This window comes from Apus apus, chromosome 1 (assembly GCF_020740795.1).
Source record: "Apus apus isolate bApuApu2 chromosome 1, bApuApu2.pri.cur, whole genome shotgun sequence".
Taxonomy (NCBI): Eukaryota; Metazoa; Chordata; class Aves; order Apodiformes; family Apodidae; genus Apus; species Apus apus.
In genome coordinates, this window is record NC_067282.1 from 53124975 (window position 1) to 53137886 (window position 12912).

The 12912-nt window shown below is 41.3% G+C and overlaps 1 protein-coding gene across 5 annotated transcripts in view; it reads left to right on the forward strand.

The window, feature by feature from the left end:
* The window catches only part of FARP1 (FERM, ARH/RhoGEF and pleckstrin domain protein 1), a 210041-nt gene that overhangs the window by 128576 nt on the left and 68553 nt on the right, over window positions 1-12912 (forward strand). The gene's annotated exons all lie outside the window — the stretch shown is intronic.

Sequence of the window (12912 nt, forward strand, 5' to 3'; positions counted from 1 at the left end):
AATAAACTGTATTTGTAAATGTAAATTTGAAATTAGAGGCATGCCATCTTTAAGCACATAAGGACTTGGTTTTCATCCTTAAGGAAAAAAAAAATAGATAAAATCCTTTTCCAGTTACATTATCCTCAAGGTTAAAGGAATTAAAACAGTATTTCTAGAGGAGTTCAACCTAATACTGCAAACATGGTCAAAAAAAGTCACATTGTGTCAGCCTGACTGTTTGACTTTTGATATCATATCCCCGAAGACTTCTCTTTGACGTATCCTGAACACAGAATACTTGTTTCCCACGAAGCCTGTTGTTGCTGATAAAGCTCATCTATATCAAAGTGGTATCTAATACAGCACTGCAGTACTCTGACCTTAAGAAAAAACAGTTGAGTGGCTCATTTGCCTTTGTAAATCTGCTGTGCCTAAAGATCTATTTTAACAATTCTATCCAAAACTCAAATCACAATAACTGAGTCTGTACAGCACATGTTTTTGAACAGAGCATAAGAGAAAGCAGTATTGCACATTGAAACAAAATAGAAGCCATAAAAGTTGTGTTTCGGAGGCTGTATTAATGTACTCGTGATAATAACACAGTGTTTCTTTCCTTTGATATTTGAGGCCTCTGTCTGAGTGACAGAAAGCAGATCTCTTAGGAATCTCCTTAGCTTTAACGTTTTATGTAGTTAAATGAGCAGTGAAGCAGAAGGGTGTAAGCTGCTTCCCTCTGAAGTGCTGCATGTTAACTGCAGGCAGACCTATTTCTGTGAGGCACACTCACATACAGACACACAGGCGGCACACACACATGCAGAAGGAGGGGTGGGAAATGAGGTGAAAGTTGAATGTCCCAAGTTCAACGTAGGTAAGAGTAAAACCCTACTCGTGGTTAGAAAGAAGCGCTCTGTAGATAGGTTGAGGGGCTTTTTCCTTGGCCCAGACTGCATGCTGTTAACAGGCGACATCATGTGCAGCTTAGGAGGCCTGATGGCCTTTCTTCCCCCTTCACCTCACCCTGCCCTGCAGATACAAGCACAAATCCCTTCTTCCCCTGATTTGCCACGAATGTAAGAGCAGATCTTTGCCCTGTCCATGCTGCTTTGCTATTTAATGCTAGATTCAACATATGGGTCAGTCCCGGAAGCTTTGGATTTTAAAGTGACTGATGGCTAAGTCACGGTTTCTCTGCTGCACAATGGCTCCACTGTTTGCTCTCCCCAATGATTGCTACAGTTAAGTGTTGTTTGCTAATGCTCATCTGACTTTTGCAATGCAGAAGAGCCAGATTCATCTTTCAGAGACCTGCGATGACTCGTGTGGATTTTTCAAACTGTTTGCTATGTTAGGAGCCACTGCAAGTTGCAGGCAGGCTGCAAAGAAGGAGCAGAAAAGCTCCTGAGGGTCATTCTGAAAAACTGTGTAGAAAGGGAGGTGATTATTTATAATCTTTCCTTGAAAATGTGACTTGACTACATCATTACAAGGTGCCTTTGAAATCTGTTGGTAGAAGCAGCCATTACTTTAACACCTACTACACCAGTACCCCCTGTTCTTTTAACTCTGGTTTGCGTCCCACCAAAGATAGTACTTTACAGTGGTGCACAAAACACAGACAGAGCTTGTACCTTCCCTTGTAAATCTTCTAAGTGTACAGACAGTTCTCCCTTTTTCTCCTGTGTCTTTCTGTACATGTTTAAAAGACAGTTCAGACTCACAGTGTATTCAGTCCTAAGGTATTTTGAGGCTGCTTAGAGAAGTGTTGAATACATTTCCTCTACATCCATGCTAAAAAGGTTGTCAAGCTGTTTGAGCCTGTCAGGTTGGTGATTTGTCTTGTATGACTAGACAGGAAACTCTTGTGTGTTGAGATGGAAGGTGCAAGGAAGATGGAGACAGGCTCTTCTCAATAGTTCCCAGTGTCAGAACAAGGGCAATGGGTACAAGTTGTAACATAGGAAGTTCCATTTAAATATGAGGAAAAACTTCTTTACAGGGAGGGTGACAGGGCACTGGAACAGGCTGCCCAGGGAGGTTGTGAAGTCTCCATCTCTGGAGATACTCAAAACCCACCTGGATACAGTCCTGTGTAAAGTGCTCTAAGTTATTCTACTTCAGTGTGAGAGTTGGACTAGATGATCTCTAGCTGTCCCTTCCAGCTCCAGCAATTCTGTGATTCTGTGAGAACTTGACTGGCAAAAGCCAACCCACAACTTATACCTTTCAGGTAACTAAGGTTTTGTTTCTTACATTCTGTGGCTGTGAATTTCACTTGTTAGGAATGAACTCGGGACTATCTCTGTTTCAGTTTCACAGATAAAATACAGGATTACTCCACATCCAATCTAGAGTAACTGTAGGATGCTGCAGACAAGCTTTTCCTTAGCCAATTTTACAAGATGGGCTCGTACCAAGCAAATCCTACAGAAAATCTTAATTCTTTAAATTTAATGCAAGGTTGCCTTTCTTACCCCGCCTCGTATTGTGGCTGTAGAAGCACTAGATCAAGCTGGAGCAGTGGCCTGGCTGAAGGCAAGAGCATTATAGGTTAGCAGCAGCCACAGGCTGAATGCTTCATCTAAGGGTGTCCTTTCAAGTTAGCACTCAGGTCAGGAAAAGTTCTATGTCCCATGGTTAAAATGTACTTTTCTTCCCCTAGTAAAGTGGAAAGTGAAATGCAGACAATCCTGGATAGCATCAGCTCTTGCACAGGTTAATAGTCACGTTGAGACTAATGCAAGGCTGAACAGGGATCATCAGAAGCCTTTTTCTGTTACATTTGACTTTGCTTTAGATAGGATTTAATATTTTGCCTGAATATTTCTCATTTTTTTGTTTTTATGGGCCTAACAGTTCTTGCACATAAATTATTTTCTTTCTTCAAAGCATTTTACTGGAATAATGGCTAAACTAAAATGTATCAAAATAAAATAGTAAATAACCACTTTGCATCTCAATCTAGATTTGTAGTTAGTAGCTCCCATGTAGTCATAACACAGCATACTCTCATGTTTCCAATCTACATGTAAGGGTTCTGTTTTCACATTTGATGTCTTTAGAAGTGCCTGCTCCTTCATTCTGGTAAAGTGTTTGCTTATGGCTAAACAAAATGAGGAAAAATGAGCAGGCAAAGAAAACACACCAAAAAAGAAAGTGGTCTGAATAATAGAATGATTTTATTTTCTTTTCAAAAATTACTTAATGTTTTGTATTGTTTTAAAAAAAGAAAACATGAGAAAGTCATTGGATGGTTTTTGCCTTGAAACACAGAGGAGTGGAGAAGTGGGAGGCAAAAGGAGGGGGATGTGCCAGAGATTGGGGGTTCCATCCCCAATTACTTGCTGGCTGCTACACTGCTGAATTACACTGAGAGCACTGAATGGTGCCATTATATTCCTTTTCAAAAGTTGTGGGCTATGAAATTCAATCTGAGGTATTTTTAATGAGTGAATTCTAAGCCTCAGTTGCAGCTCTTCCCAAGAAACAAGGAGCACAGTGTGCTGCAAAATAGCACTGAGGCCGGGGGTTAAACTCATTCAGTTTTTTGCTCTCAGGGAGGGAAAGTAATATCAACATTTATTTGACAGGTATGTACTTGCTTCCAGAGTTGAGCTTCAGTTAAACAGTTTTTCCATAAAGGAAGCATTCTGAAAAATGAGGTTCTATCAGCTTTGCTTCAAACTCCCATTTAGTTACTGAAAACAAGTCTTGTGTGTTTTCCAAAGCCAGTGTCTGCAGTGCTTGTGCCAGTCTTGTGCTGTGGGCATCCCTGCCTTGCAGGACACTGTGCCCCAAGACATCTGGCACATCTCTGCGGGCAGAAGATCTTGGTGGAGGTGCAGTTTATGCCACACGGGGGCATGTGCTCACTTACACCCCCCTGGGTGTCAACTAAACACAGATAATTCAGAGGTCATCTTTGTCAGAGGTGCCTGCTGGCATCCCTGGGTCTCCCCTAAGGGTTTTGGTGTCATAGTTGTCGTGGCTTTGGGGTGACCCCTTCTCACACCTCTCAGCAAGACACAGCTCTTCAGGGAGGCTTTTTCAGTGTGCCACCTAGTTTTAGAAAAGCCATGCAGCACAAAAGTATTGTTGCCTTCCATTTTTCTTAGGTGCTGATTGGCAAAGTAATTTATTTCAGGTCATGAGGAAGGCACTGTTTAATGCATCTGCCCTGCCATTCACTCCAAGATCTGAAATTCATGACAGGCTGGCTCTGCTTCTTGCAAGTCATCACCAGTCAGAGTCACAGCTCTGAAGCTGGACTATATTGTGCTGACAGTACTCTTCCAAAAGGAAAATAGTCTCTTCCAGCAGTGTTTGCAGGATGTTTGCCTTGCTAACAGGACAAGAACAGCCACAAACCACTTTCTAGTTTTGCTAGTAAAATTAAGCAGAGTTGACTCAGTATTTGCAAGAGCTAATTTAGGGAGTAAGAAGACATATTAGTAGTACATTTTTTCATTGTTCTTTTAACGTGTCATATTTCTTGTCCACACTGTGTGTTTGCAATGATGTTCAAGGAAAGTACTTTGTTTTGGTGACAAGGGTTCTGGCAAGAAACTCCCACTGGAAGTCTCCCAAGATGTGAATGACTGGGGTGTGAAATTCTGCAGCCTTAAAGAGTTACTTAAAAAACTTGCTCTGCCACTACTAATTTCCCCACAAATATTTTACACCTGTCTGAAGGAAGTTAGCAGTAAGGGTTGTACTGCAAGAAACAAGGTTTGGGTCTTTTTCAGGAGGATTAATTAGCTTGTGCAGAGACCTGTTGTTACAATTTGATGTTTTTGGGAGTTACTGAGATCAGCATTCGCATTTCGTGTGAAGGGATGTCCTCATGGGAACAATTTCTCAGAGGATTGTTAGGCAGACAACAATGAAGTTTTTCAGCTGAATTCATTAGCAGAGGGAATCAAAGCATCATTTTAAGTTGATAAAATGATTTTTAAGTGCACATATGTCAAACGTATTTTTTTAAATCAGTACAGAGAAGACAAAGTCAGCTATACTTTCTAAGAGTTAGATGTCAGCTAGTTAAAATGCTTTAAATACAGCTATGTTCCTAGTGAACTGGGAAACTAATCATGAAGTGTTTTGTTAATGCTTTTCACCATCAATAGTATTTTGCAATACGCAAATGTGTACTTAGACTACATTAACCAAATGACTGATTTTTGGTCTATAAGGTTCGTGTTGTTTAGCTGATGAGAAGTTTGAAATTTTTGTCAGCATTGATGACCATGGGATGGATGTGTGAAGTAAATTCTCCTGTGCGATTTTGTCCCTAATGCTACCCAAGGAGGAAATTCTCTGGGCTACAAGAGTCTATTTCTTCCCCTTTCTTCTTTACAGAGGGCTCCACTAGCTTTGTGGTGGTTGCTGCTGCCTCTGCAGTAACAAACTGCTTGTCAAGTAGAAATTAGAGTAATTTAAAGGTGAGAAATAAAATGAGTATTAGTGTCAGTTTGCCTTTGTAAGAACTGCAAACAAATCAAATGGTTGGGTTGTTACACCTGAAGATGACAGGTTGGTCTGTGGTATGATGGGCTCAGCTCTGAAGGTGCCCAGCCCATCTCTTTTCCTTTTTTATTTCCTTACTTGCATATTGAAATGGCACATATAATACAGTGTGGGTGGTATTTGCCCATTAAGTTATAAAGCTATGATTTTATGAGGCAAGTGAAAAGAGACCGAGCAGAGCCTCCAATGTCAGTGGCCTAACTGTACTGTAGTTACGGAGATATAGTTACCTGAGTATTTACTGTAGCTGAATTATGTTTTAGTCTGACTCTGCTGTAAGAAAAAGTTTAACCAAGCACTACTGAAAATTGCCTCATCGTACTACTTTACACAAGCTTTCCTAAAGAATATTTTTCTTTTTCCTTCCACACTATTTAACTATCAAAGAGGATTATTTAGTTATTTGTTTTCCTGACAAGTATTAATTTTCACCTGAATTTTACTGTTGGCGCTTCCTAGTGAAGTTGATTGTGGGCATTGAAATAGGTTTTAAAGTCTAGTTAGAGCAATCCTTCTGCTTTTGCCTATTTTAGAAAATATTTTTATGTAGGACAGTTTCTTGTGATCAGAAATCCAAGAGCATGGTTACAATAACAAATCTGTATGCTCAAATGTCGAAAACTGCAAGTTTCTTTTGGAGAAAAGCAAGTGCATGAGATGGTTATTAGAATCCTTCTTGTGTTTTTGCCTTGGTAATTGGTAAACACCTGGAGTAAAAAGCCATCTTACAGTATCTTAAAATCATACTGTTTAAAATAAAGACCCCAGCACCAGCAAAATCTGGTGCTGCTAAAACTTTGAATCAGAAACTAGGAAAGGCAAGTGCTAGCATTAAAGGGAATATAGCTTATGTGGTGAGTGTAAAGTGGGAGATCAGTCCACTCAAGCCTTGAAAGAAAGAAGCACTAAATAGTCTTATTGTACACACACAGCAGATGATCAATTGCCTGCTTTTAAGGCAGTATAAGAGACTTATTCTGTTACTGCATTTGGCCTCAGTCCTGCCTTTGATGATATGTGCACAGTCTGTGCAAAAGCATGTGGGATGTGTGCCAGGAGTGCAGCCTTCAACTGTATTCAAATGGAAAATATCTTAAAAGGAATGAAGTGCCTTTAGGTTATCATGAAAATGTGCCTCTTCTGCACCCTCTCTCCAAATGGGGTGTGTACCTGGTGGCTGGAGGTGTAGAGTGGGGATCTGCATGCTTAGGAGTAGTGGTGGGAGTGGGTGGCTGCTCTGTTTAAAGGTGTCACTTCGCTTTGACCTGGTATGCAGGGGTGACAAATCACACTTCTTCCAGTGCTTCCTAACTACTCAGCCAAAGCTGAACAGCAAAGTAACAACTAGTAAGCCCAGGTGTAAGAGCCATCTTTACGGTCTAAAGCTATTTTTATAGTCATCTAATCCTTCCTATAGGATTAACACCCACACTTTGAAAGCGAGGAGAGGAAAATAAGGACAGAGGCAACAACACTTAGACCAGTGCTTATTGCTTTTAGTCCCACCCTTCAAGCAACAGACTTTTGCTAAATAGGAGTTATATATTTCATTTTATGCCAGAAAGGAGAATTGTTTAAAATACAAAAATTTGAGTTTGGATGCTGATAGAATTGTTCTCCTGTGGGTAGTTTTCAAGACTCCTTTGAAGTATAGATTTCTGGCAGGGTTACTTGTTTAAGAACCCTGTTTTTCAATCTCATCTTTGAGGTTATTTTTATACCCATTTGCTGGTTAGTTTTTTTTTTTTTCCCTTTCAGAGCTGTAGATACATAATTTTTAACAGCTTTGAGTAACTGACAAAATTCATGCTGTTAAGAATGTGAGGTTTTTATTTTTTATTTTGGTTATGACTGGATATGACTTCAGACATATGAAAATGCTGGTGAAGTTTTTGCTATCATTTCAATGCAGTTGTTAAGCTGGAGTATAAAATTAATCTGGTCATCAGACTGACCTGAAGTACAAGGGGTTTTCAGGGTGGTATCCCGCAAAAGTTCAAATACAATTTTAAGCTTTGTATTTAAAACTTCATACAATGTAATATTTAAGTATTAATGAAACATTTAGCTTTACCAAATTGTCACATTTCTTTTTTGAGCCCTCAATATTTGACAGGGACATGGCATTAGGAAAGGCTGAGAGAGCTGGGTCTCTTTAGTTTGGAGAAAAGGAGACTGAGGGGTGACCTCATCAATGTTTACAAATACGTAAAGGGTGAGTGTCAAGAAGATGGAGTTAAGCTTTTTTCAGTGATGACCAGTGATAGGACAAGGAGTAATGGATACAAATTGGAGCATAGGAGGTTTAAGGTGAATATCAGAAAAAACTTCTTTACTGTGAGAGTGACAGAGCCCTGGATCAGGCTGCCCAGGGAGGTTGTGGAGTCTCCTTCACTGGAGACATTCCAAACGAGCCTGGACATGTTCCTGTGTGATGTGCTCTAGGTGACCCTGCTCTGGCAGGGGGGTTGGACTAGATGATCTTTCGAGGTCCCTTCCAACCCCTATGATTCTATGATTAGTGGAAGAAATGTCTGCCTTTCTATTGTGGCAGATGTGAATGAGGACCTTTTTCTTTTAGATGAGCATAAAATAGTCAGATGTTACTAATGCACAAGCAAGTGTAATTAAGAAAAAACAATAACTTTTTATCTGATTCATTTGTAGTAGTTGTTAGGAAGTAAAGAAAACAGAGTATATCTGTGCTGCCATGTAAAGCTATTTTACTTTGACCAAAACACTAATGTGACTTACATTTTTCAGATGTGCCAAAGACAGTGCTTATTTTATTAGTTTTGTTCTGGGGTTTTGTGGGTGTGTTGTGGTTTGTTTGTTGTTTTTTTTAAAACCTGGTATTACCGCTTAGTGCTGTAAAAGCAAACAAACGAACAAAACCCTTTCAATTAAAAATCTGTTCAATCTGAGATTACTTAGCTAGGCAGATAGAAAATGCTGAAATCACTATTTTATCCTAAACAGGCACTTTTTCTTTGGTAGACAGTTAGTGAAATAATTAACTGTGGGGTGGGCGAGTGAGTGCAAACCCACTTCTTTTAAAGTCCTGGACATCTTCCAGACATTGCTATGCACTTAAAAACCAACAACAACTAAAAACCCAACCAACCAAAAAAACACCACAATCAACAACAACAAAAAAAACCAAAACTGTATTGCAGTCTGTGCAAAATAATGGTCTAAGCAAGTACACAGAGGGAAATTTTTTTACATTATTGGCAATCACTAGAATATTAAAGAGTTGGTGAACCTATTAAATTATCCATCACTGGAAGATCATAAGCAATACAGTATAAGAAAGACATTGAGTTCCTGCAGCATGTCCAGAGAAGAGCAGCGAGGCTGGTGAGGGATTTGGAGGGCATGTCATATGAGGAGAGGCTGACGGAACTGGGGTTGTTTAGTCTGAAGAAGAGAAGGCTCAGGGGAGATCTTACTGCTCTCTACAACTACCTGAAGGGAGATTGTAGGGAAGCCAGTGTTGGTCTCTTCTCCCACGTAACTAGTGATAAGACAAGAGGAAATGGGTTTAAGTTGTGCCGGGGGAGGTTTAGGTTGGATATTAGGAAAAATTTCTTCACAAAAAAGGATAGTGAAGCATTGGAACGGGCTGCCCAGGGAGGTGGTGCAGTTGCCATTCCCGGGGGTGTTCCAGAAGCACTTAGATGTGGGGCTTCAGGATATAGTTTAGTGGTTGTGGTAGTTGGATTATTATTGGACTCAATGATCTTGAAGGTTTTTTCCAACCTTGATGATTCTGTAGGCATTGTTACGGATTTTGGTGGAAGTAAAGGGACGGTGAATAGAGTAGGACTGAATTAATGAGCAGATAACAAATACTAGATGCGTAAAACAGGCTGCTTTGACTGGGTACCTTCATAGCTTGCAGCTAAATGTGGTGATACACATAATTCATACTTCAGAACTTAGTAGCCTGATGTTCCCGAAAATGTAAAGTGACTTTTAAAATGTTATTTCACAGAGCTAAATGAAAGGCCAGTTCAAAATTAAGCAATAAGGATGTGTAGCTGGAAATCAGTGAGCTTGTTTTCACTCCAATAAATTTATTATGTTACCTTAGAGTAACTAAATACCACCTCAAGAGAATAACAATAATTCCAAACTCTCAGTGTGACTGGGATTCACCTTGTCTAAAATGAGCCCTGTAACAGCGGTGTCTTGGTTCCTTGTCATCAAGAGTCTAATAGTACAACTGTATTGCTAAGAAAAAGTTAATTGCTAATGTGCTCAGATGGCTGTTTTGGAGTAGGAAGAATTGCCCTCTGGAGCTGCAGTATTTCTTCATTGATCATACAAGAATCTGGCTGTTGACAAAGAGGAGCAAGGGACTGCTCCCTGCTGCAGCAGCGTTTCAGCTCCTGATGTTGCATGTGACCTGGTTGTATTCCACCAGTACAGTGTACCCTCCTGTTTCCTTTCCCTCACTACCTTACAGCATGGCATCTGTGGTAGTGAATGGTCTGGAAGGATAGTCTTGCCACCAGCCTTCATTGTGGCAGCTTCCATGTTGATGTCCCACTGGCATGCCTTGTCCTTCTTCTTTGATCTTTGCCTTCCAGTCAGCTTTTTTCTCTCCCTGGTGCAAGATCTCATTCAGTGATGCTTGAGGAGAGCTGGAGATACGTGTCCTGGCTCTCCTTTCCCATGTCCTCCATCTTTGGCCACACTGGTGACCTTCTCTCATCCCAGTATATGATTGTTTTGTGATGGTCATGTCATGGGAAATAACCTGTGCTTACTCGCTGTGACAGGGAGAAAACCCTCCTAGAGCTGTAGTGCAGCCTTTTCCCACCCTGCAACCTTACATGCATGTGTAGCTGTTTTGGGGGGGGGCCCCATGGGGCAAGCTCATGCTGGTGTGGAGCAGGGAAAGCAGCCAAGCCATAGCTTGTGGGACGTGGCTGCAGCCGCAGGGCTGTGGGACGGGAGGAGATGAAGCTTGCCTTGTGCTTGCTGTCTGAGGCATGGCAGCAGGGCTGTGCTTGACAGTTGGAAAATGCCTTCCAAGTTCAGGGGAAAACTTGTGTTGTCCCATAGGCCTTGTAACCACATTCAAGTCAGACATGGCTGTTGGCTACAGATGATGTCATCGGTGTGGTGCACTCATTCCTGAATGCTTCCTCTGTCAGCTCGTGTTTGCTGTGACCTGTGTGACTGCTGGTTTGCTTCCATACCCAGTGGACTGAGATTTTAATTTATTGTGTTTAAATTTTTTAGTAGAGGTGTCATGGAACTGCACTGAATCAACATCTCTGTGAGACCAGAGAGTTCCTGCTTGTGTGGATGTTGTACGTCTCCTTCTGGTCCTGCAAGACCAGACTGTCAGCAGGCTCTAAATCTCAGCAGGTTTTATAACCACAGTGTTTCCCTTGAATAAACTGTCAGATTTTATTTTGAGGTAGACTGATCAAAGCTAAGATGAGTTTAGAATAATAGTCTTATTTACAAATACTTCAGTAAGAAGGATTTAATGTTACCAAGGCACACTCCAGAGAAAATGGCAAGTGACATAAATGCTATAAGGTTGCTGTTCCATTGTCTAAACACATATCAGAAAACAACTTTATGGAAACAACTCACCAGGTTTTATTCAGCTGCTTTTATTCGTGGTCTGAGATCAGACAAACTTGTTCTCCTCAGCTGACCTTGGGTGGCATGAAGGCACAGATTGGCTCTTTGTCTACTTTTCCCATTAGTAAAAAATCTCCATGCTCCCACAAGCACCTCTTTTTTCCCAGGCGGAATGATGAAATTTGGTCTTTGTCACACAAGGCTTCATCAGGTTCGTTAGTAAGATAAAAACATACATATGCACAGGCACATTGCCGTTTTTCTGGTTGTGCACGTGGATGAAAGCAAATATCTTCTGCCTCTTGCTGCATTGTTTCCTGGTGGCATAGGTCTGTTAGGGTCACTGGGAGTATGTTGGGCAAAAACCTGCTCAGCAAGTTCCTGGGGAGGTGAGCTTGGCTTTTCCCTTCGAAGCCACCAGTATTAAAGGGTTGGTTCAATCACTGTGTCCTGCATCACTGGCGTCACAGCGCCGCTGTGGTGGCACATACATCCTGTGCCTTCCCTACAAAAATGTCATTCCTTTCATTTCTCTGGTGAAACCCTCTTTACTGGTTACTTACTTTTCACAATTAATATTAGACGAGGTTAGATAAACTGCCTTTGGAAAGATGCTCTGTACTTCGGCTTGTAGCTGGAAACCAGGTATTGCCCTGGGTGGAAAAAAAAAAGGGAATTAGGGAATTTGTTTTTTGATATCTCAGTGAAACAGAGACTAGGCTCCACAGTGATACATCTGGGAGGAGATGGGACTGGGCGACAGCCCACTCACAGGTAGTGTGTTGGTACGGGCACTGCCTGGAGATCTTGGACCCAGGCTCAGGCGCAGATTTGAGCCAGGTTGGCCAGACTGCCAGCCTCCAATGGTTTCCTGTTCTTCACTCTGATTCTATGGGTTTATTTTGCTCTAGTAATTATTTACTGGGCAGACAGGGAAAGAGCCAATCCGTAGGTTGAGTGCAAGAGCACTTGTCTGGGGCATGTTGGGTCTCATAATGGTGGATGGAGTTCATGTAGTTTAATGGGTGATTATTTGTTCTGAAGAGAGTGGAGATCTGTGTTTCAGGGCCTCTTGAGCTAAAATAGGTGCATTTGTCCAAGGAACAAAAATATTTTATTTTAGTGATTGGCCTTTTTGTACAGAAACAGTGTTTTTTTGCTGAAGACTTGCTGGTGAGCTGTAATTTACAGTATTTGCTGCAGGTGTGGATTTAACTGGTGTGTTAAGAAGAGTCTTTGCAATCAGCAAAGTGGTTGCTCTGGGAGCTAATATAGAGCTGGAACATCTGGTTTTTATAGAGGGAAAAGTTTCAATCTGTGGAAGGAAATACTTGCTCTTGACTGCTCTGAATTACTTGACAGATCTATTAGGGGTAGCACAGATGGGCCTTGACCAGCCTTGGTGCCTCACAGCAGGAGGTTTGGGATGAAGTCAGGGCTTGAGCCTGTTGCCTGTCAAGTGGTGTCCAGCAAGCACTCAAACCCTTGGATTTTGTATGACAGGTCTCAGTGAACATTTTAGTTTCAGTATGTTGTGCTCAGGTGTATGTAGCACCACCTGACATGACTTGAAGGGCCCATGGGATGAAGTGGCTGTCCTCTGAAATTCACAGTAGCAATATGGCTTGGAGACTGACACCTTAGTGCATTGCCCATTTACCTGACAGACATAAAAAACTAGATCCCAAGTCCCCCTCTTCTATCTCTTATATTTATTTATTATTTTTTTTCCTCAAAAATGCAGTAAAGATGAATTCTGAGCTGCCATCCAGGGATGGATGGATATTTTCCATA